We start from the raw sequence: 26,315 nt of genomic DNA on the forward strand, positions 1-26,315 counted from the left end.
CAGTTATATTCTGTGTATCCAAGAAAAAATCCAGGACTTTCCTACAGCAATCCACTGAGCTGGCCAGAACCAACTCTTGAGGGAGTCTATTCCACATTTTCACAGCTCTTACTGTGAAGAAACCTTTCCATGTTTGGAGAATAAATCTCTTTTCCTCCAGACGTAAAGAGCGCCCCCTTGTTCTCTGTGATGACCTCAGGGTGAATAACTCTACACCGAGTTCACTATATGAACCACTGTACCACATTTTACTGCAATGTACCGCATTTTACCTCGTTTTGATAGTGCGGGACATTTTGATAACGCTGGTAACATTAGCTGTGTAAAAGTCACGTTAAAAACTATTTTTTCAGCTTTTTTTTGCATTAGCGTTTTGCTGCGATTAGCGGTGTTTTCCGTGTTTTTTTTTCGCATTTGTGGTTTTTAGCGGTTTTTTTTTTACCCCAAAAAATTATTTTGTCATAAAAAGTTAAAAAAACGCCGCTTTGTGGCGTTTTACCGCGTTTTTCAGTGTAAGAGCGTTTTTACAGCTAAAAAACTCCTCCAGAAACCCTCTAGTTCTGTTTTTTTTTTCCAGCCAATAACTGTTGATTCCAGTCTCTGTGTGTATGGACACCTAGGATAACATGCTGGGGGGTTTACTGGCTGTAGAAAAAAACATCAAAAGCCAAAAACAGCCGCTGTAAGAACGTCCCGTGTGCATGAGGACTAAAGCTGAAAAGTAAGTCACGCACACTGGACATTTTTACAGCAGCTGTTTTTGTTGTTTTGGCGTTTTTTCTGAAATGAAAAAACGGATGTAAACAGATCAAAAATAGATTTAAAAAAAGGATCAAAAATGGATGTAAACGGATATGAAAACGGAGTTAAAAATTCAAGTCTTGATCTGTTTAGCTCCGATTTTGAAAAAAAAAAAAAAGAAACGCGATTGAAGTGATGAAAAAAACGAAACGCCATGTAAAAGGGCTCTAAGGCTAGGTTCACACCTATGCAGGTTGCGTTTGAGCCGTTTCTGCAATGCGTGTTGCGTTTTTGCCGCGCTTTGCATTTTTTTCTTGTTGCTAGGCAGATTTAAAACACAAAATGCATCAAAAACATGGCAAAACACATAAAAAAAATCACAGCAAAAAAATGCAATACATGCTTTTCTGCAGTGTTTTTTTGAGTTTGGGCAAGGACACAGGGGCCCCATGATCCCTTATTGCCCGGGGGCCCCATGAGTTGTCAGTCCACCCCTGCCACTGATCTATACCATACTGGGAATGAGAAAAGAGGGATATTAATGTACCCCTGTACTCATTCCCCTAGCAGCGGGCAGAAATCTGAGTGTCCCCTTTAAATAGAAGGGGCTTCAAGATTTCTTTATACCCCCCCACAAACCCCCACATCCTTTTTGTTTTGTAGCCTGGGTGTCCAAGAAAGGGAGGGAAGAGAGTGTGTTGTCTCCCTCCTGTACCATACAAGGCCAAGAGCCTTTCAACATTGCCCCCCCCCCTCTTTTCTTGCAAGGCAACTAGTCCCAAGGCAGTGGGAGAAGGGCCCCTTTCCCATATCTTGTCCCCAGCCATGCAAAGCAGTGTGCAGTAGCTGACAGGGGAGAGAACTGTTTTGTTTACAGTTCTCCCCCTCGTGAGAGATGCTCAGCTATCACCGGGTGTCGGCGAATAATCACTGTATACAGTGGGGATCGAAAGTTTGGGCACCCCAGCTAAAAATTTGTATTAATGTGCATAAAGAAGCCAAGGAAAGATGGAAAAATCCCCCAAAGGCATCAAATTACAGATTAGACATTCTTATAATATGTCAACAAAAGTTAGATTTTATTTCCATCATTTACACTTTCAAAATAACAGAAAACAAAAAAATGGCGTCTGCAAAAGTTTGGGCACCCTGCAGAGTTAATATCTTGTACTGCCCCCTTTGGCAAGTATCACAGCTTGTAAACGCTTTTTGTAGCCAGCCAAGAGTCTTTCAATTCTTGTTTGAGGTATCTTTGCCCATTCTTCCTTACAAAAGTCTTCCAGTTCTTTGAGATTTCTGGGCTGTCTGTCACGCACTGCTCTTTTAAGGTCTATCCATAGATTTTCAATGATGTTGAGGTCAGGAGATTGTGAAGGCCATGGCAAAACCTTCAGTTTACGCCTCTTGATGTAATCCCCCGTGGATTTCGAGGTGTGTTTAGGATCATTATCCATTTGTAGAAGCCATCCTCTCTTTAACTTCAGCTTTTTCACAGATGGCATCAAGTTACCATCCAAAATTTGCTGAAATTTTATTGAATCCATTTTTCCTTCTACTCGTGAGATGTTCCCTGTGCCACTGGCTGCAACACAACCCCAAAGCATGATTGATCCAACCCCATGCTTAACAGTTGGACAGAGGTTCTTTTCATTAAATTCTGTGCCCCTTCTTCTCCAAACGTACCTTTGCTCATTCCGGCCAAAAAGTTCAATTTTAACCTCATCGGTCCACAGAACTTGTTTCCAAAATGCATCAGGCTTGTCTATATGTTCATTTGCAAAGTTCAAACGATGATTTTTGTGGTGAGGACGTAGAAGAGGTTTTCTTCTGATGACTCTTCCATGAAGACCATATTTGTACAAGTATCTCTTTATAGTGGAATAGTGACCACAACTCCAGTGTCTGCCAGATCTTTCTGGAGGGATCGTGCAGTCAAACCTGGGTTTTGAATTGTTTTTCTCACAATCCTGCGAGCTGTTCTGTCTGATATTTTTCTTGGTCTTCCAGATCTTGCTTTAACTTCCACTGTTCCTGATGACTGCCATTTCTTAATTACATTCCGAACAGAGGATATTGACATCTGAAAACACTTTGCTATCTTCTTATAGCCTTCTCCAGCTTTGTGAGCGTCAACTATTTTCAGTTTCAGTTTTCTAGACAACTGCTTAGAAGAACCCATGGTGCTGATTGTTGGGGCAAGGTCAGATGAGTCTGGGCATTTAAAACCTTTGAGATTGACATCACCTGGTCTTCCCAGACGATGATTGAGAACAATCCATGACACTGGCAGGTCTCAGCTTGGCAAAGGGGGCAGTGCATGCTATAAATTCTGCAGGGTGCCCAAACTTTTGCACATTTTTTTGTTTTCTGTTATTTTGAAAGTGTAAATGATGGAAATAAAATCTAACTTTTGTTGACATATTATAAGAATGTCTAATCTGTAATTTGATGCCTTTTGGAGATTTTTCCATCTTTCCTTGGCTTCTTTATGCACGTTAATACAAATTTTTAGCTGGGGTGCCCAAACTTTCGATCCCCACTGTATATGTGATTTTGCCCACAGCTGCTGCTCTGTCGCAGTATTTTTGCTATGGGGTGGCGCTAAAGAGGTTAAATAAATGGGCTGCTATGGCCATTTGACACCATAGAACACGGGTGTAAGACTGGCGGCCCTCCAGCTGTTGCCAAACTACAAGTCCCATGAGGCATTGCAAGATTGACAGTTACAAGCATGACTCCCAAAAGGGAGGCATGATGGGACTTGTAGTTTTGGAACAGTTGGAGGGCCACCAGCTTGACACCCCTGCCATAGAAGGAGAGTTGTGTGGTTATTTCATGTGGGGGAAGGTTGGGGTGGTTTTTTATTAGGTGGCTAGTAAGTGATTAGCCTCCATATTCTCCATGTCCCTCAGCCAAGGGCTGTGGAGTTAAAGATTGGCTTCAGATGCCCCAGAAAACATCTGCAATTTTCTCTGTGCAGAGAGTAAACCTGTGCGGCTTTATTAACCCCCCTGGTGGTATTCCTGAGTGTAGCTCGGGGTAAAGTTTCAGCACCACAAGCGGTAACCCCGAGCTACACTCGGGAATACACTGCAGCGTTTCTCCGGGATCTCTTCTGCACTTACCTTGTCCTGTGTTCCCGCGATGTCCCCCCTGCAGTGTCCCCTGTAATGTCCTCTGGCCGATGCCAGCATCTATCTAACGGGTTCCGTTCCCTGCAACGTCGGGACGTACGGGGGACGGAACCGGCAAGAAATTAAAAAAAAAATTAATAAAATCACATAGTATAACATTCCTGTATCCAACCATTTCACATACATTTTGTCCCGAGTGCTTTGTCCGGCGCCCTGCCTGCATTTTTACTGTTCTTTCTGCCTGGAAACTGAGAAACGTCCATGGCGTCCAAAAAGCGTCCCTTTAGGTCAAAAGCGGTTTTAGACCGGCTAGAGTACAGCGATAGTAAATCAGAACCACTTGCAGAATTGAGTGATAATGATTCGTGGGGGAAATTCCTCATCAGACACTGAAAACGATTCTGCGACTTTGCTCAGCGATGTGCGAACTTGGCGCTCTATTCACATTTCAGTGTTTTTGGTTTGATTATATTATTGAAATAAATTTATTATTTTATTATTATTTTTTATGGATATTTATTAAATTATAATTTATGATTTCGTGTTTCAAATTTGATCCTACCCGGGATGTTTACTAGACTCTTGTTCGGACAGATTTCAGTGAGTTATTCCTACAAATTACAGGCCTACAATAAAAAAAATACATATTTCCATGCAAAAAAATGTACCGCTTTGAGCACAGAAATATGGACATAATCAGACCTCTAGGGAGGCTATCGAATGTGTGAAGCGGTGTCACCATCCCGATATATAAAGAGGAGGAAACACCAGGACGTTCGGAGGCGGTGTCCTCCTTTAATAAGAATGTATAGCACAGCTGAGAGCTGCGCTCAGGATTATTTAAGACGTGCAATAAATACACGGCGCTGTGAGCCTTTGTTCCTCACGCCTTCTATGTATCTATGTTTGGCTGATATTAAACTTGACGGGGGAAACATGCTATTAGCCAGCAGAGGGAAAAAATATATTATCCACCTGCGTCCCAGCGGGAGCCGAGGGGAGCTTTATTTTTAGACGGTAGGAGCCATTCCATTTTATTGATAGACAGTACTGGATTAAAGTAGAATATGATGTGTTCTGCAGTGATATGTAATACAGCAAGGACTGGATTATGGCTCAATAACAGCTGCAGAGCTCCAGGTTTATTTAGAGATGAGAATGGAAGATGGTAATTTGGATCATGAAGCTCACAAACCCTCCCCCCATGGCAGGGAATGGGGGCGTTCAACTGCAAAACTTCATGGTCAAAGCCAAAATTGGCATCAAAGCAGCTACCAGGGCAAGGGCTGTACTAATGGTGGCCATACATGGAACCATCAGGGGCGGACTGACCATTTGGAAACTCGGGCACTGCCAGAGGGCCTGGGGTCAGTAGGGGGCCCCATGAGATGCCCCTGATACCTTTTTCATAGGCTTTTTTGAGTTTGGGCAAGGACACAGGGGCCCCATGATCCCCTATTGCCCAGGGGCCCCATGAGTTGTCAGTACGCCCCTGGGAACCATTTTATATATCTGGTCTAGTGCATTAAAGTCACAAAGTTCCAGTCAGTTAACATTTTCCTCCAGCAGAAGTTTAGGCAATAAGATGGAACCCACAGCGCCACCACAATGACCCGGTGGTTCAAACCCTGCAAGTTGGTGAATTCCCAGGGGCCCATCTCACCTGGTCCTGAGAGTGAAAAAAGAAAGATGGAAGCATCTCAGAGAGACAACTAAACCCATGAGCAGGTAAAACGTGTTAGTGGGGCATGGCTTGGGAGGAGGCAGAGTTGAAGCCCTTCTGACAACCAGGAGGATTCCCGGTGTGCACTTCCATCTTTCATTTTTCAGTGTTTATGCAATGACTCATATCTTTTACATCACAGTCCCCATTTTACATCAGTGTCCTCAGCCCCCCCCCCCCTTTACATCAGTGTCCTCAGCCCCCCCCTTTACATCAGTGTCCTCAGCCCCCCCCCTTTACATCAGTGTCCTCAGCCCCCCCCTTTACATCAGTGTCCTCAGCCCCCCCCCCCTTTACATCAGTGTCCTCAGTCCCCCCTTCACATCACAGTCCACCCTTTACATCAGTGTCCTCAGTCCCCCCTTCACATTACGGCCACCTTTTACATCAGTGTCATCAGCCCCCCCCCCTTCACATCATAGTCCCTCCTTTACATCAGTGCCCTTAGTCTCCCCTTCACATCACAGTCCCTCCTTTACATCAGTGTCCTTAGTCCCCCCTTCACATCACAGTCCCCCCTTTACATCAGTGTCCTCAGTCCCCCCTTCACATCACAGTCCCCCCTTTACATCAGTGTCCTGAGTCCCCCCTTCACATCACGGTCCCCCATTAACATCAGTGTCCTCAGTCCCCCCTCTACATTAGTGTCCTCAGTCCCCCCTTTACATCAGTGTCATCAGCCCCCCCCCCCTTCCTCACATCACAGTCCCTCCTTTACATCAGTGTCCTTAGTCTCCCCTTCACATCACAGTCCCTCCTTTACATCAGAGTCCACAGTCCCCCCTTCACATCACAGTCCGCTCTGTACATCAGTGTCCTTAATCTCACCTTCATATCACAGTCCCCTTTTTACATCAGTGTCCTCAGTCCCCCCTTCACATCACAGTCTCCCCTTCACATCACAGTCCTCTTTTTCCATTAGTGTCCTTAGTCCCACTTCACATTACAGCTCCCCTTTACATAAGTGTTCTCAGTCCCCCCTTCTAGTTTGTCTATTGCTACATCTGCAGGACATCTTGCTCTGTTGAAAAGACTTGCTGGCTGGATCACCAGGTGAAAATAAATGAAAGAAAACCTAAAAAAGAAAACTAATGCAGCCATCACATCTTTGACCCAAACCGAGACTGTTCCTGGTTCCCCAAACTGTCCCAAATTGGCCAGTTCACCTGCCTCAATTCCCGACTGCTGAAATGTAATCAAACAGCCGGGGATCCTGGGGGATGTCGCTGAGCAAATATGGTCAATGATCATGATGTAACCCAGGATTCCCAGCCATGTGTTTACATTAGTGCAGCACTAGGGATCTGTCATTTAGTAAGGGGGGTGTGGTTGGCCAACATTGGATTTATATCACTGAATTCTGTGATTGACGCTGGATTTACATCTGAGAACTTTAAAAAAAATTGGTATGTTTATAATTTAAATAAAGGACTTTTTCACAGTTGATCTATACCAAGCTTCTCCAAACTTTCTAAACAAAGGTCTGGTTTACTCTTGTTCAGGCTTTAGGGGGGCCAGACTATGGCCGGTGGGAATAGATAATGCCCTGACTGCCCTCAATAGGAGTAAGCAGTACACCATCATTGGTTTTAATGGGAGTAACAATGCCCCATTGCTGGCATCAGTGGGAGGAATAGCACTTCACTGTTGGTATCAGTGGCAGTTGTCATTGGAAGGAACAGTGCCCCATCATAGGAGTCAGTGGGAGGAATAGGGCCCAAGGTCCATATAAAGGCAAGCAAAGGGTCACAGCCGGCTCCTGGGCCACAGTTTGGAGACCACTAATCAGGGGCGGACTGACCATTTGGAAACTTAGGCATTGCCCGAGGGCCCGGGGTCAGTAGGGGGCCCCATGAGATGCCCCTGGTACCTTTTTCATAGGCTTTTTTGAGTTTGGGCAAGGACACAGGGGCCCCATGATCCCCTATTGCCCGGGGGCCCCATGAGTTATCAGTCCGCCCCTGCCACTGATCTATACCATACTGGGAATGAGAAAAGAGGGATATTAATGTACCCCTGTACTCATTCCCCTAGGAGCGGGCAGAAATCTGAGTGTCTCCTTTTAAAAGAAGGGGCTTCAATATTTCTTTATACCCCCCACAAACCCCCACATCCTTTTTGTGGGGACAAGATATGGGAAAGGGGCCCTTCTTCCTCTGCTTTGGGACTAGTTGCCTTGCAAGAAAGGGGGGGGGGTCAATGTTGAAAGGCTCTTGGCCTTGTATGGTACAGGAGGGAGACAACACACTCTCTTCCCTCCCTTTCTTGGACACCCAGGCTACATGCATGGATAAGGATTTGGTATCAAAGGGAACCCCCATGCCCTTTTTTTTAAAATGTCACTTTTAAAAAGGACTACAATACACAGTAACCTCCCTAGCGGTATGATTATTTCAGATTTTTGGTGCTGAGAGCGGTACCATTATTTTGCATGGCAATATGTAGTTTTTTTATTGTAGGCTGTAATTTGTAGGAATAACTCACTGAAATCTGTCCGAACAAGAGTCTAGTAAACATCCCAGAGATGATAAAATTTGAAACACGAAATCATAAATTATAATTTAATAAATAATCATAAAAATCAATAATATAATAATAATACATTTAATTCAATAATATAATCAAACCAAAAACACTGAAATGTGAAATATAGCGCCAAGTTCGCACATCGCTGAGCAAAGTCGCAGAATAGATTTTCAGTGTCTGATGAGGAATTTCCCCCACAAATCATTATCACTCAATTCTGCAAGTGGTTCTGATTTACTATCGCTGTTCTCTAGCCGGTCTAAAACCGCTTTTGACCCAAAGGGACGCTTTTTGGACGTCATGGACGTTTCTCAGTTTCCAGGCAGAAAGAACAGTGAAAATGCAGGCAGGGCGCCGGATAAAGCACTCGGGACAAAATGTATGTGAAATGGGTTGAAACAGCAATGTTTACTATGAAAAATGTTTTTTGAACAAAATGACATTTTTTTCGCTAAATGGTATTTCTTTAATTTTCTGTTTGCATTGGCGCCTGTCAACCTTGAAAATGGCCAGAAAGAAAACCAAGATTTGTCTCAAGTAGACTTCAGTGGGGTTCGCTGCTAAGTACAGGGTTTGTGCTTGAACCAAACCCGGCCAAGTTCATTCATTCCTACTGGCTGCTGTACACAAAGAGCTAGCGAGTATTACTATCAGTGGGGTGGATTCTTCATCATCCAATCAGAGAGGTGGACAGGGAAATGATGCTTCTAAATTCCTTCAATTAAATAAGTAAAGAGCTGTCATGTTTCAAGTTGGTGGTGCGGCAAGCAGGGCTTTTTTTCAGTGGGAATGCAGTTCCGGCACCTCTAGCACTGAATGTATGTAATGGCATTGGGTGCTGGAGGGTCTATGGATGCTAACTGTTGAGGGATCTATTGTCACTGGAGGGGATCTATTTTTGGATGGTGGTCTATTGTTGCTGGTGGGGGCTATTGTTGCTTGAGAGGGATATATTGTTGCTGGAAGGGATCTAATTTTGAGGGAAGGGGTAGATTGTTGCTTGCTGATGGGAAATCTGTTGTTGCTGCTTGGGATTTATGGTTGCTGTCATGGTATTTTTCTATGGGGGTCCATTGTTGCTGATGAAATCTATTGTTGCTGGCTGAAGGGGATCCATTTTACTGCTTTTCTTGTCATCATTAACAAATTCCATACAAAATTATACTTGGCTCTGTATTCTCTGAAAGGAGAGGCACTGGGTGGTGGATAGGGGGTGGAACCAAAGAACCATGCCTGGAGGTGGGTGGGGGGGGGGGGGGGGTGGAAACAAGGGTGTGACTCAGAAGGGGAGGGTTCCTGCACCTATTCTCTGAGAAAAAAAGCCCTGGTGGCATGTAAGGTGTAGCTCACAAAAGTGACTGAACAGAATTACATAGCGCCCTCCTAGTATAGAATGCTAGGTAAATTGGTAAATTTAGTTTTTTGGCTCCTCTTTTATCATTGAGCAGCTGCTGATTTCTTTGGGCTGTTCCAGATTTCACAGTCTGAAGGTTTGGTTGTTTTCCCCTGCATTATGGAGGCTAACAGAACATAGAGAGCTAGGAAAATCTAATAGGCAGCCTGAATATTTATTTAGCTTCAGCCAATTCCTGGGAAGGTGTGCCCAGTAGGAGGATGGGGTGAGCATAAATGGTCAGGGGGTCTAGGTAAGCCCTGGTCTAGTCCTGCTGGAGAGGTTTTCTGCCTTAGGGGCTGCTGCCCCTTTGGTGCAGTTCTGCTGGGGTTGGCTGATGTTCATTGAGGTCCCACCTGTGGCAAAGCTGGGTGGCCTATTCCTGATTTCTTCTAGAGCTAAAGATTTGGTCAGAAGAACTCACTGAGGAGTGTCTGGTGGAAGCTAGCAGGTGTGCAGCTGCCCTGGGATATCATGAGTACTGACCCAAACTCAAGATTTAATGACAGTGTGCTGTCCTCTTGGGGTGCTAGTTATAGCTCAACCTGAAACTGCTTCTACAGGATCTCAGCTCTGATTTTCATCCTTAGGTTTGGCTTAAAGACTTTTCAAAAGAGGTCTCACTTAGCATAGTGTGTCCCAGTATATATTATCCCATATCACCCCAACCCCTCTCCCGTTAATCGGTTTAACAAGCACTAAATTAGAAAGATATCCCCTAGACCAGCGGTTCTCAACTTGGGGTCGCGACCCCTTCGGGGGTCGAAAGACCATTTCACAGGGGTCGCCTAAGACCATCGGAAAACACATATTTCCGATGGTTTTAGGAACCGAGACACCGCTCCTGTCTCCGGCGATGTGTGGGCGGGATGATATGCTGCCCCTGTCACCTGGCCACACCTCCGGGATCACTCAACAGCTCCGCCTCCTCAGCCGCTGATTGGCCACCGGAACTGTAGCTCAGAAGAGGCACACAGGCGGCCAATCACCGGCGAGGAGGTGGAGCTTGGAGAGGAGGAGCTGAGCGGCAGCGCGCGTAGATCAAAGAAGATCGAGGGAGCTGCAGGACCGAGTGAAGAGAGAGGCCAGAGAAAGAAGACAGCTGACAGGTAAGTGCAAATTTTGCTGCTGCAGCCAGGTATGCAGGCTGTAGATGGGAGAGGGAGAGAGCGAGCCCAGGCTGGAGCAGGGGTCAGCAAGGTAAGTATCATTGGTGTCAGTGGGAGGGATAGTGCCCCATCATTTGTGTCACTAATACCAACGATGGGGCACTATTCCTCCCCCCACTGACACCAACGATGGGCACTATTCCTCCCCCCACTGACACCAACGATGGGGCACTATTCCTCCCCCCACTGACACCAACGATGGGGCACTATTCCTCCCCCCACTGACACCAACGATGGGGCACTATTCCTCCCCCCACTGACACCAACGATGGGGCACTATTCCTCCCCCCACTGACACCCACAATGGGGCACTATTCCTCCCACTGGCACCCACAATGGAGCACTATTCCTCCCACTGACACCAGTGATGGGGCACTATTCCTCCCACTGACGCCAATGATTGGGCACTATTCCTCCCACTGATGCCAATGATTGTACACTATTCCTCCCACTGACGCCAATGATGGGGCACTATTCCACCCACTGATGCCAATGATTGTACACTATTCCTCCCACTGATACCAATGATGGGGCACTATTCCTCCCACTGACACCAATGATGGGGCACTATTCCTCCCACTGACACCAATGATGGGGCACTATTCCTCTCACTGACACCAATGATGGGGCACTATTCCCCCCACTGACACCAATGATGGAGCACTATTCCTCCCACTGACACCAATGATGGAGCACTATTCCTCCCATTGACACCAATGATGGGGCACTATTCCTCCCACTGACACCAATGATGGGGCACTATTCCTCCCACTGATACCAATGATGGGGCACTATTCCTCCCACTGATACCAATGATGGGGCACTATTCCTCCCACTGATACCAACGATGGGGCACTATTCCTCCCACTGATACCAATGATGGGACACTATTCCTCCCACTGATACCAATGATGGGGCACTATTCCTTCCACTGATACCAATGATGGGGCACTATTCCTCCCACTGATACCAATGATGGGGCACTATTCCTCCCACTGATACCAATGATGGGGCACTATTCCTCCCACTGATACCAATGATGGGGCACTATTCCCCCCACTGATACCAATGATGGGACACTATTCCTCCCACTGACACCAATGATGGGACACTATTTCTCCCACTGACACCAATGATGGGACACTATTCCTCCCACTGACACCAATGATGGGGCACTATTCCTCCCACTGATACCAACGATGGGACACTATTCATCCCACTGACATCAGTGATGGGGCGCTAGTCCTCCCACTGCAAAATTACAGTTATGAAGTAGCAACGAAAATAATTTTATGGTTGGGGGTCACCACAACATGAGGAACTGTATTAAGGGGTCGCGGCATTAGAAAGGTTGAGAACCACTGCCCTAGACCAACCTTTCTGAACCCTTTCAACACAGAGGAACCCTTGAAATAACTTTCCGGTCTCAGGGAACCCCTGCTAAAAATGACTATATCTACAACACATGATACATTAGTGCAGGGTTTGAAAAAGCCGCTCGCCAAATGCGAGGAGAAATTCCTCTGTGGTGAGTGGCTGTGAGTGGCGAACACAGATGAAGAAGCATGGAGCGACTGCACATGCGCTCCAAGCCTCATTGTGAAGCCGAGTTTCGGTTTACAACTTCCGGTTTCTGCGGCATCGCCATTACAGTGGCAGCGCCGCTGAGGGGACACGCGCAGGAGAGGTCCGCTCTACTACGCTGAGAGGTGACACCCTCTCCACCGCCACGGGGTACTCGAGGTCCGAACTCCATCGCCATGGGGGACATGAGGCCCGCTCTCAACCGCCTTGGGGGACACGAGGCCTGCTCTACACCTCCTTGGGGGACACGAGGCCCGTTCTCCACCACCGTGGGGGACATGAGGCCCGCTCTCAACCGCCTTGGGGGACACAAGGCCCGCTCTCCACCACCGTGGGGGACATGAGGCCCGCTCTCCACCACCATGGGGGACATGAGGCCCGCTCTCCACCGCCACGGGGTACTCAAGGCCCGAACTCCACCGCCATGGGGGACACGAGGCCCGCTCTCAACCACCTTGGGGGACACGAGGCCCGCTCTACACCTCCTTGGGGGACACGAGGCCCGTTCTCCACCTCCTTGGGGGACACGAGGCCGCTCTCCACAGCCTGGGGGACACAAGGCCCACTCTCCACAGCCGTTGGGGACACGAGGTCCGCTCTACACCGCCTTGGGGGACACGAGGCCCGCTCTACACCGCCTTGGGGGACACGAGGCCCGCTCTACACCGCCTTGGGGGACACAAGTAAGGTTTGTGCCTGGCTAGTAGGTCTGGACTCGAAATTTTAACCCCTGCATTAGTGTGATGGACAGTGGGAACAATGCTCCTTACACTTGTAGTCATTGGGAAGAATTACACCTGTAGAGATAGCTAAAAAGATCTGTGGTGTCAGTGGGAACTTATCTGAGAGGCAGATTTTGCTCTTTGCTCAAGGATTCTCTAGCAACCTCTGGAGGAACCCTGGTTGAGAAACCCTACCGTAGACTGTTTAATGGAGCCAGAGTGATTGGACCATGTGATTGGTAGCCTCTGCACTGGCTGGGAAAGAACCAGTTAAATCAGCGGCCCCTTTAGGGTTAGCGCTACAATTACAAATATTGCGTCAGGTAAAATTCCCTGTATGTGCTTCCACTGTGGATCTACATGTAGTTCCACTTCTGTATTTGACTACTGTAAAGAGCCATTAAGTAGAATTAGACACAATTCAAATGTACTAATCACTCCCTATCAGCTACACAGATCTCTGCATGTAATGAGTCCAGAGACAGACAATTAAACTGCTCTAATAATCCACTATTCTGTTCCCACCCCGACGGTCATCTCAGTTCGTGTCTGCATGAATTCTATCGCATTGCTATAAAATAGATGGCTTGACCTTTTGTTCTGAAACCTTAATATTTTATGGTCTGGTCTCCACGCTGGATAACAGCTCCATATAATTAAGCCATCTCTTCCTCTTTAGTCTCACAGGGTGTCATTATCACGGCGTCCTTGTCATGTAAAAGTGACTCTGCAGTCAATAATTCATGCTTTTGGCACAGCTGTAGTTGCTGTGTCAAGGAGCACATGTGAAAACCTATTTACCCATGTCTGCTTTTTGCTTTACTTGGATTTGCGGTTTAGATGGAAAATATGTGGACACCTGACCATAAAACTACCATATGGCTAAAAGTCACATCTAAATAAACGTCCAAATTATGGTGTTCGGGTGTTTCCAGCGAAGGGTTCTGATAATAAAACATCACACAAAGACATTTTTGGCAATTGTGCACTTCCAACTTTGTGGTAACAGTTTAGAGAAGACCTTTTTCTGTCCTAGCATGTCTGTGCCCTTGCATACAAAGCCCTGTGTGGAGTAACTCAAGTGGCCTGCTAGAAGCCCTGACCTTAACCCTACTGAATTGGGTTGAATTGGAACACTGATCGTGAGTCAGGTCTTCTCATCCAACATCAGTACCTGACCTCATAAATGGTGGCCAGCTCCATAAAGATATGGTTTGATGAGTTTCAGTGTGAAGGAATTTGAGTGTCCTACACAGAGCCCTGACCTCAACCCAACTGAACATTTTTCGGATGAATAGCAACTCCCATTGTGAGCCAAGTCTTCTCATCCAGCATCAGTACCTAACCTCATAAATGATGGCCAGCTACATAAAGACATGGTTTGATGAGTTTTGGTGTGAAGGAACTTGAGTGTCCTGCACAGAGCCCTGACCTCATCCTTACCTGAACACTTTTTGGATTTATTGGAATGCCACTTATAAGCCAGTTCTTCTCATCCATCATCAGTACCTGACCTCACAAATGGTGGCCAGCTCCATAAACACATGGTTTGACCAGTTTGGTGTACAGGAACTCAAGTCTCCTGCACAGAGACCAGACCTCAACCCTACTAAACAGCTTTGGGATGAATTGAAACTTTGATTGTGAGTCAGGTCTTGTCATTCAAACGTCAGTACCTGCCCTCACAAATGGTGGCCAGCATCATAAAGACATGAATGTGAAATTTATGTGAACCATAAAACAAACAGTGAAACAATAGCTGCACTCAAAAAATACCAATACAAATACTCAATACGTGATATCCAGTTGTTGTTGCGCTACTGATAAAAAAATATACTAAAAGTGAGTCACTTATACTTCCTCCTACCAATAATATTATTAAGTCAAAATGCATGAAACACCAAACAATGATAAAGTCTTTTGATGACAAAATCCCGATTATGATGAACAGCTGTGTCTACAATAATCTGCCACGGATGTAGTGAAATAGAGACTCTCGTGCCCACCACCACAAGAAACACGCTGCTCCTTACCGAAAAGTTAGATCCCAGATTATAGGTGGTCTAAAAGAGCATGATGCTGAACCAGGGGTGGACTGATCATTTGGAAACTCGGGCACTGCCCGAGGGCCCGGGGTCAGTAGGGGGCCCCATGAGATGCCCCTGGTACCTTTTTCATAGGCTTTTTAGAGTTTGGGCAAGGACACAGGGGCCCCATGATCCCCTATTGCCCGGGGGCCCCATGAGTTGTCAGTCCGCCACTGATCCTCCCCAATCGACAAATCCGTTCCATCCTGCGGGAATCGTCGGCATGCAACCTATATGGGGTTAACTGATCTCTCCACGAGCTCCTGCACTGAACATATCTTACTTGTAACATCCTAGATGGAGAAGAGGTGTCACAGACTTCGATATCTCTCCTCCTCTCTTCCTCCCTTATTGTGATTTGTACTCAGTCAAAAAGGATAATACTCCAGATAGTGTAATAACGTACAAATGATTTATTAAAACAAATTAAACACCACTTACAAACTTCAAAGACAAATGAGCATGTAAGTCAAACGCCGCTAGTGCCGGCTCCAGACAGGCATGGGTGACGTCAGCACAATCTCCGCCCAGCCCCGACATACGTTTCATCTCAATAATGGTTGTCAAGGGGATCAGATCACCTGATCCCTTTGAAACGCGGAGGATTATTGTGGACACAGCTGTTCATCATAATCGGGATTTTGTCATCAAAGACTTTTTCATTGTTTGGTGTTTCATGCATTTTGACTTAATAATATTATTAGTAGGAACACATTTAAAGTATAAGTGACTATTAGTATATTTTTTTTATCAATAGTGCAACAACAACTGGATATCACATCATAAAGACAGGGTTTGACCAGTTTAGTGTGAAGAAACTCAAGTGTTCTGCACAGAGCCCTGACCTCAACCCTACTGAACACCTTTGGGATGAATTGGAATGCCAATTGAGAGCCAGTTCTTCTCATCCAACATCAGTACCTGATCTCACAAATGGTGGCCAGCACCATAAAGACATGGATTGACTAGTTTGGTGTGGAGGAACTGAAGTGTCCTGCACAGATCCGTGACCTAAACTCTACTGAACTCCTTTGGGATTAATTGAAACATCGATTGTGAGCCAGGTCTTCTCATCCAACATCAGTACCTGGCCTCACAATGGTAGCCAACATCATAAAGACATGGTTTGACCAGTTTAGTGTGAAGGAACTCAAGTGTCCTGCACAGAGCCCTGACCTCAACCCTACTGAACACCTTTGGGAAGAATTGGAATGCCAATAGAGAGCCAGTTCTTCTCATCCATCATCAGTACCTGATCTCACAAATGGTGGCCAGCACCATAAAGACATGGTTTGACCAGTTTGGTGTGGAGGAACTGAAGTGTCCTGCACAGATCCGTGACCTAAACTCTACTGAACTCCTTTGGGATTAATAGAAACATCGATTGTGAGCCAGGTCTTCTCATCCAACATCAGTACCTAGCCTCACAATGGTGGCCAACATCATAAAGGCATGGTTTGACCAGTTTAGTGTGAAGGAACTCAAGTGTCCTGCACAGAGCCCTGACCTCAACCCAACTTAGCACCTTTGGGATGAATTGGAATGCCAATTGAGAGCCAGTTCTTCTCATCCACCATCAGTACCTGACCTCACAAATGATGACCAGCACCATAAAGACATCGATTGTGAGCCAGGTCTTCTCATCCAACATCAGTACCTGGCCTCACAATGGTGGCCAACATCATAAAGGCATGGTTTGACCAGTCTGGTGTGAAAGAAATCAAGTGTCCTGCACAGAGCCCTGACTTCAACCCCACTGAGCACCTTTGGGATGAATTGGAACGTCATGCAACACCAGTACTTGAGCTCAGCAATGTTCTTTTTCCTGAATGGGCACAAACATACTCCAATATCTTGTGTCCTTCCCAGAAGAATGGGGGCTGTTCAGGAGCGGACTGACAACTCATGGGGCCCCCGGGCAATATGGGATCATGGGGCCCCTGTGTCCTCACCCACACTCAAACCACACCCAAAAAAGCCTATGAAAGGTACCAGGGACATCTCATGGGGCCCCCTACTGACCCCGGGCCCTCAGGCAGTGCCAGAGTTCCCCAATGGTCAGTCCGCCCCTGGGGCTGTTATAACTGGAATGAGGGAACAAATCCATATAAATATCCATGGTTTTGGAATGGGATGTCCAACAAGCTCAGAGATGTGATGGCCAGCTATTTATAAACTCTGCTAAATATAGTGTAGAAGGTTTCAAAAACATCTGTACACCTGGTGATCCTGCCATGAAGGTGTTTGTTTAGACCAGGGGTAGGCAACCTGCGGCTCTCTAGCTGTTGTGGAACTACATTTCCCATGAGGCATTGCAACATTACAAAACTGACAGTTACAACTATGACTTGCAGAGGCATGATGGAGCTTGTAGTCCTGCAACACCTGGAGAGCCGCAGGTTGCCTACCCCTGGTTTAGACACTTCCAGTTATAGGGTGACAGTGCCCTGTTCCCATCACTAAATTTTGCTCCTGCCCCCCAAACCACTAAATCCTTTATCTGCAGAGGCAGTGGACGGGGGTGTACACATGCTGCGGCCACGATGATTTACTTTGTAGCCGCGGCAAGTATTATACCCCCTTCTGGTGGGCATAGCACTGGCTAAAAGTTACCCATTCAAGTAAATGGGGCTGTTCTGCAAGCCCCCAGCAACCATGTGCAAAGGGGATCAAGGGGTTCAGAGAAAGATCAAAGCACGTTTGAACAAGCCCTATTGCTGAATTGGAAAAAAAAAAGTAATAAATGATTGCTACGTCGTTTCAATCTGCTGTGCAGCTCCCATAGCTTGACTCCCATGTATGCCAACGTGTCACTCCTCTATGGTAGCCGAGTCCAATCCGAGAAATTCTCCCCCCCCTTCCCTGTCACTTTACAGACTCATTAGGATGCCAACGGCTTTATACAGATAATACAGCTCAATAAATGTAATACTAAAAGCCAATTGTCCTCGAACGGTCCCTGACGTCTGGTGACAATACTGTGTGCAGCCGGCGTGCCGCTGTGCCATATCGCTGAGACACAACATAGGTTAATGGACTCTCTTGTTGTCTCCTTGAAGCTGATGTTAAAGGAAACCTACTGATGAGAGGCTTTCTGAGATTTGGATCTGTTTTTTTTTTTTTTTTTTTTTTTAGGTCTGTAAAAACACTTGCTAATGACATTAGAAAACTAGAAGGCTGCGCTCACTCGTGCGGTCTGTGGGCAGTAAAACCAAGTGGTTGAGCTGCGGTTTTATTGGCCCCCAACCACCTGTCTAAACAGTAATATAAAGTGGCAAAACTTCAACAACATTTGTTGCTTCCACCGCTGAATGTGACTAATGTAGTTCTATGGGGCCACATTGTAACTGCACCATAACCCCCGGTTCACATCTATGCGGGTGGTGCCGCTGTGGATTCACACGAAAATCTGTGCAGCCGCACCACCCGCACAGAGAAATGCGGACCCGCGGGCGGGTGCCATTAGTTTTATTGGCACGCCGCCCGCACCGGGAAACGCAACCATACTGGGAACCGAGGTTTACGTGCGGGCTGTGTTTTCAGAAGAAGTGCAGGGACTTCTTTCCCTGCGTGTCACGGGCACTGGAGTCCATTCAAAAGAATGGGCTGTCAGGCCCGAACAAAACGCGTCCCGCACGGCCACATAGGTGTGAACCGGGGGTCAATGAGTGTGCACGCTATTGTGGCATGGTAGCGTGGCAATTATAGGGTTAAATCAGGCAGCGAGGAGGCAACATATTGCATCCTCACCCTCAGCCCTTAGGGCTCCTTTACATGTGCGGCAGGGACTGACACTTGTCTGAAAAGCGATTCACGCTTAGATCAATTTTCAGAGGAGCATAAGTCCCTGTAGCACATGTGATCAAACCCTATGGGCTTGTTTATACGCATTCTGAAATTTTAGATACCAAACAGCTTACAGGAACAGAGGCAAACTGCTGGAGGTCCCTCTCCTGTCACCATTTTTCTCTTGGTGTCAGGAAAACTTGTCAGAAGCAGGAGTGGACTGACCATTGGGGAACTCGGGCACTGCCCGAGGGCCCTGGGTCAGTAGGGGGCCCCATGAGATATCCCTGGTACCTTTCATATGCTTTTTTGGGTGTGGTTTGAGTGTGGGCGAGGACACAGGGGCCCAGGGGCGGACTGGCCATTTGGAAACTCAGGCATTGCCCGAGGGCCTGGGGTCAGTAGGGGGCCCCATGAGATGCCCCTGGTACCTTTTTTATAGGCTTTTTTGAGTTTGGGCAAGGACACAGGGGCCCCATGATCCCCTATTGCCCAGGGGCCCCATGAGTTGTCAGTCCGCCGCTGCAGGGGCCCCATGAGTTGTCAGTCCGCCCCTGCAGGGGCCCCATGATCCCCATGAGTTGTCAGTCCGCCCCTGCAGGGGCCCCATGATCCCCATGATCCCCATGAGTTGTCAGTCCGCCCCTGGTCAGAAGCGATTCATGCTGATTGCAGAAGAACAAAGCAGCAGACATAATGACACTTAGTGCTCTGGATTGAGACAAGTACACACTATAGAGGGATATGCTTTGTTCATATTTCATGTCTGAGGTTTACAACCACTTTAACCACTTCAGCTTAGGCTCCATTCACAACTATGCAGTTTGCTTTTTGTCCGTTTTGCAGTGGTTTTCGCAGATCGTTTTGCCTTTTTTCTACACCCGTTTTTGATGCATTTTTAAGACCGTTTTGCATTTTAAGTTCTTTTTTTTAGTTTGTTAAAGTGGAATTTTTGTTGTTGCTGGGCAGAATAAAAATGCCAAGCGCAAAAATGCACTTCAGCAGATTCTCCATTGAACTCTATTGTAGCAAAAATGCTGCTTTTTGCTTTTAAAAAAGTCCCTGACCCTTTCCAAACATGCAGCAGCTCAAAAATGCATAGATGTGAACATGTTCCATAGGAAACCATGATTAATGGACTGCAGTGCGTTTCTGCAAAAAGCACTAAAAGTGCATTGGTGTGAATGGAGCTTTATCTCCCTTCCTGACAAGGCCATTTTCGTTATATGGTGCTACATTACGTTAACTGACAATTGCGCGGTCGCTCAACGCTGCACATAAATTAAATTTATATAACATTTTCCCACAAATAGAGCTTTCTTTTGGTGGTATTTTATAATCACTGGGTTTTTATTTATAGTTCTATGAAAAAAAAAAAAAAACAAATTTAAAAAAAAAAAACATTTTCTACTTTTTGCTATAAAACATATCAAACAAAACAGATTTTACAACTCAAATCTCTTCATAAATTTAGGACAAAATGTATTCTGCTACATCTTTTTCATGAAAAAAAAAATATATCCCAATAAGTGTATATTGGCTGGTTTGCGCAAAAGTTATAGCATCCACAAACTATGGTATAGATACTGCAATTTTTTCTATACTAGTAATGGTGGCGATCAGCGACATATAGAGGGACTGCGATATTGCGGTGGACGGTTTGACACTGACACTCTGCGGGAACCAGTGACATTAATACAATGATCAGTGCTAAAAATATAATGTCATTGTATTATCCACTTGCCCTCCAGAGGATTTCCCCCCCTTCCTGGCCAGGCCATTGTTTGTGATACGGCGCTGCGTTACTTTAACTGACAATTGCGCGGTCATACAACGCTGCACTCAAACTAAATTTATGTCCTTTGTTCTCACAAATGGAGCTTTCTTTCAGTGGTATTTGATCACCTCTGCGTTTTTATTTTTTGCGCTATAAACAAAAAAAACCCGACAATTTTGAAAAAAAAAATTTTTTTTATTTACTTTTTGCTATAAAACATATAGCACTGCATCCATGAAAAATGAAAAATGGATGTAAACTGACGTAAACTGATGAAAAACAGATGAACAATGGATGAAAAATGGATGTAAACTGACGTAAAAGGATGAAAAACTGATGTAAAATGATGAAAAATGGATGTAAACTGATAAAAAACGTAAACTGTTGAACAATGGATGAAAAAATGGATGTAAATTGACATAAACTGATGAAAAATGGGTGTAAACTGACGTAAACTGATGAACAACGGATGAAAAATGGATGTAAACTGACGTCAACTGATGAAAAACTGATGCAAAATGGATGTAAACTGATGTAGAAGGATGAAAAACATGTAAAATGATGAAAAACAGATAAAAAATGGATGTAAACTGATGTAAAATGATGAACAAAGGATGAAAACTTGATGTAAGGTGACGTAAACTGATGAAAAACTGATGAACAACAGCTGAAAAATGGATGTAAACTGACATAAACTGATGAAAAACTGATGTAAACTGATGAACAACGGATGAAAAATGGATGTAAACTGACGTAAAAGGATGAAAAACTGATGTAAAATGATGAAAAATGGATGAAAAATGAATGCAAACTGATGTAAACTGATGAACAATGGACAAAAACTTGATGTAAACTGATGAACAACGGATGAAAACTGACGTAAACTGATGAACAACGGATGAAAACTGACGTAAACTGATGAACAACGGATGAAAACTGACGTAAACTGATGAACAATAGATGAAAACTTGATGTAAACTGATTAAAAACTGATGAACAACAGATGAAAAATGGATGTAAACTGGTGTAAACTGATGAAAAATGGATGTAAACTGACGTAAACTGATGAAAAACTGATGTGAACTGATGAAAAACTGATGTGAACTGATCCGTTTGTTTTTTCATCACTTTCAGTCACGTCTATTCCAAGAAAAAATCAGAACACCTGTGTAAAAGTGGACAAAAACTCATGGGGGGGGGATTTACTTAAACTGGAGCACTCAGAATGCGGTGCAGCTGTGCATGGGAGCCAATCAGCTTCTAACTTCAGATTGGTCAATTAAGCTTTAGCAATTGGAAGCTGATTGGTTTCTATGTACATCTGCACCAGATTTTGAGCACTCCAGGTTTTGTAACTCCCCCCCACAGTGTTCTCTGCTAAAAACTGACATATTTATTAAAAAGAATAGTAAAATCACACTGGCAAAGATTGTGCACATTACCTGGTGAACTGCAGGTAAAAAGTATATATTGCCCTATTAAGGATTAGAGCATTCGTCGGCATCTGTGTAAGATCCACTCTCACTTCTCGGTTGGCGTTGTGACGTCACACGACTTCATCAGGGAAAATTAGCTCACGTGTAAACTTAGCTTAAGCCAAACTTAAAGGGCTAGGCTACTGAAAACTCTACTTTTTATAGATGTCAGCATAACAAGCACTGCACTACAGAGCTGTGACCAATTTTTAAATATCCTTCTACAGGAGCTCCTTCCATCTGACTCAGGAGATTGTAAGAACCAAAATCCAGACAGCTGCACTCCAAATGGAATCCGTCTTTATTGTAGCATAGAAAGCAACAATAAATGGAGAATGAGAACAAAGTCAACGTGTTTCGCGCTATATCAGCGCTTAATCAGGACTCTACCATTTGGAGAGACTCTCCGATTACATGCAAGATCCCCAGCAGTGGTTCCTGGGACTGAATGAAGGGGGCAGCCCCATTGAATCAATGGGAGGCTTACAGTTTCCACAGCTAATTGTAGCGGCTCACATGGAGCAATAACCTGCGAGTGATCACACCTGGATCCAGACTGTGTCCAGGACTGATTACCCGCAGATAATGTGAGGATCGATATTCCTAATCCTCTAACAGAAACACATATTTAAAAAGGCTGCACGTCTATCAGGGTGCAGATTTTGGGCTAAATAAATACTTATTTACAAACAATTTGTTGGGCAGATGCCACAAGTATTCGCGCAGCCATCATGGATTTTGCAAAATATGTTGATTTCCTATGATCATCAGCACCACGATGCGTTTTTTTCCCTGAAACGTCTCAATCAGGAAAATACCCCACTATGGTCCCTAGATGGAGCTGACGATCGATGTTGACCCCTAAGTGTATTTTTTACTTTCACTGATGCAGGCCATAGACGGGGAGAAAACCGGCCGAAAATTCATCCAAAAACATAATCGGCCGATTTTCGGATCGTTAGTGGCTGAATTGGTCGGCCGGTTTTCTTGATTTAGACACATTTTTTTAATCGTTCATGTTGGGAAAAAAACGGCCGATTTTGCCCATCGGCCGATTTTCACGGCAATGGTGGGCAAATCGGACAATCTTTTTCCCGATTAAAAAAATGTGCATGAGCCGTGACCAAAGAAAAAGAAGAAGAACATCTGTATCTATTTGTATCCATACAAATAGATACAATGTTTGCAACCGCAATACTTAGAAATGTCAAATCTATTAGCGGTGTCTCTGCAGAGAGCTCCGCTATGATGTTTGACATTTAAAAGTATAAGGGTTGAAACATTGTATCTATTTGTATCCGAATAGAAACATCTGTATCCGAAATGGATACAAATAGATACAATGTTTGCAACCGCAATACTTAGAAATGTCAAATCTATTAGCGGTGTCCCTGCAGAGAGCTCCGCTATGATATTTGACATTTAAAAGTATAAGGGTTGATACATTGTATCTATTTGTATCCGATTAGAAACATCTGTATCCGAAATGGATACAAATAGATACAATGTTGCAACTGTTTCTTTATTCATATTCTATTTCTTCTTCCTTTAAATGTCAAATATATTGGAACTCTCTGCAGGGACACCGCTATTATATTAATTGCCGGCCGTAGACGGGACGAAAATCAGCCGACTTTTTTTTACCAACAGTGGTAACGTCGGCTGATTGAACGAACAATTTTTTGTTTTTCTAAACAAAAACCGGCCAGTTTTCTCCCCGTCTATGGCCTGCATTAGCTACTGGATTCCCTGGATACCACTTGCAGACCCCCAGGTCATCTGGAATTCCCCTTTAAATGTATATACTCATAAAAAGAATACCTGGAAAAACCAACACAACATTTCCATGGTTGGTTCTGAATATTTATGTAATCAAAAGTGTCTGATATTTGTATACAGTCATACAGAACCAATCAATTATCTTTGTCATTTGGATTAGCAAGTCATTTGCGACTGTGAAACTGGTTAATTCCAATTAATCAATGCTGAGATTAACAGGAATATGCAAATGAGGTGCGATGGAAGGGAATACAGAGCTGGGATCCTTAAAGGGGTTGTGCAGGCAAAATAGAAAAACATTGTCAGGAAATTGCATGATGCACCCATTAGTGTCTATTCTTTCATATATAAAGGTACACAGGTTTTCATACATGGGCTGTCGTCTGGTTGGCTTTTTCCTTGGCAATGACAATGTAAACATATTGTCAGTAAGGGCTCAGTTCACACTAGTGCAGTGGTTCTCAACCTTCCTAATGTCGTGACCCTTTAATACAGGTCCTCATGTTGTGGTGACCCCCAACCATAAAATTATTTACCCAGTAATTATAATTCATGAAGTGTCGTTTTACCTCCAATACTGCTGCTTTCAACACAGTAGTTGCTTTCTACACAGTAGCTGCTTTCAACACAGTAGCTGCTTTTAACAGAGTAGCTGCTTTCAACACAGTAGCTGCTTTCTACACAGTAGCTGCTCTTTACACATCGGAAATATGTGTTTTCTGATGGTCTTAGGGGACCCCTGTGAAAGGGTCGTTCGACCCCCAAAAGGGTCGCGACCCACAGGTTGAGAACCACTGCACTAGAGGTTGGAAGGTGGTAAAAAAAACTCTGTGGTTGAGCCGCAATTTTATAGTAGTGGATGGGGGATCCACTACTCCCTTTAGCGGCAGAGGGAAATTCCTGCCACTGTCATTCGCATTTGTGCTAATCACCTGTGCGGATGTTGTCTTTTGCTCCATTCAAACCTGGCATCTCCATCGAAAAAGGCAGAACTAGTACTGTAGGATGACATGCTCAGCTAGTTTCTGGCCTGGTTGGCTAGGTTGAATTCTGAATTTCAGAAACAGGCTGCGCTAAAATGTGTACAAATATATATCAAACAAATAATTAAATGAAAAATAAAGTCCAGCAAACAAAAAATCCAAGGTGTCTGTGATGTTCAAATTATCAATTGTGTCCAAAAATATAGATATCACCAAGTGAATCCACCACCAAAATCGGTTAAATAAAACTCACCAGAGCAATATGCTGATCATATGATAAACCAGCATATAGCGCTTGTTGCTCTGGGAGCGATGGTCTGTATGGTCTGTATGGTCTGTATGGGCTGTATGGTCTGTATAGTAACAGCAACACTTGAAACTTTAAAGGATGAACTCCAAGGAGTAATGATCTGCAGGGATTCACTTGGTGAGAAATATATTTTTGGACACAATTGATTATTTGAACATCACAAACACCTTGGAGTTTTTGTTTGCTGGACTTTATTTTTCATTTATTTATTTGTTTGATATATATTTGTACAGATTTTAGCACAGACTGTTTCTGAAATTTTGCATATCCTATAGTTATTATAGGTTAGGTTTTGCAGCTTATTTGTGATTAATATTTTATTTACTTATTTATCCGTGGCGCTATTTCCATTCACTACATAGGTTGAATTCTGGCCTGGATGTCTGGTCTGACCTCTGGCTTGATTGGTTGGGCTGAGTTCTCGCCTGTTTGGCTCGGTTGAGCTCTGGCCTGGTTGGGAGCTCTGGCCTGAATGGCTGGGTTGGAGCTCTGGTCTGAATGGCTGGGTTGGAGCTCTGGCCTGAATGCCTGGGTTGGAGCTCTGGCCTGAATGGCTGGGTTGGAGCTCTGGCCTGAATGGCTGGGTTGGAGCTCTGGCCTGAATGCCTGGGTTGGAGCTCTGCCCTGAATGCCTGGGTTGGAGCTCTGGTCTGAATGCCTGGGTTGGAGCTCTGGCCTGAATGCCTGGGTTGGAGCTCTGGCCTGAATGGCTGGGTTGGAGCTCTGGCCTGGTCGGCTGGGTTGGAGCACTGGCCTGGTCGGCTGGGTTGGAGCACTGGCCTGGTCGGCTGGGTTGGAGCTCTGGCCTGGTCGGCTGGGTTGGAGCTCTGGCCTGGTCGGCTGGGTTAAATTCCTAACTAGCTGACTGCTTAGAGATCTGGCCTGACTCACACTGATTGGTTTGAGTTCTGGTCAAGCTCACTCTCTGTTCTCAGTTCTGGCTTGAATGGCTTATTTCACTTCTAGCCTGGCTTGCTGATTTGAATTCTGGCCAGGCTAGCTGGGCTGGGCTGGGCTGGGCTGGGTTTGGCCTGTAAATGCAGTATACATTTTGGTTAGGACAGCACAGAGAATTGGAAAGTTAACTCAGAGTTCAGAGAACAGTTGTATATTATAAAGAGTTCAG

At 45.0% G+C, this 26,315-nt stretch overlaps 1 protein-coding gene across 2 annotated transcripts in view; it reads right to left on the minus strand.

The window, feature by feature from the left end:
- Positions 1-26,315, minus strand: part of CRHR2 (corticotropin releasing hormone receptor 2) — a 403,994-nt gene that overhangs the window by 114,074 nt on the left and 263,605 nt on the right. The gene's annotated exons all lie outside the window — the stretch shown is intronic.

This window comes from Staurois parvus, unplaced genomic scaffold, assembly GCF_062004578.1.
Source record: "Staurois parvus isolate SC_StPar_1 unplaced genomic scaffold, SC_StPar_1.0 ptg001145l, whole genome shotgun sequence".
Classification (NCBI taxonomy): domain Eukaryota; kingdom Metazoa; phylum Chordata; class Amphibia; order Anura; family Ranidae; genus Staurois; species Staurois parvus.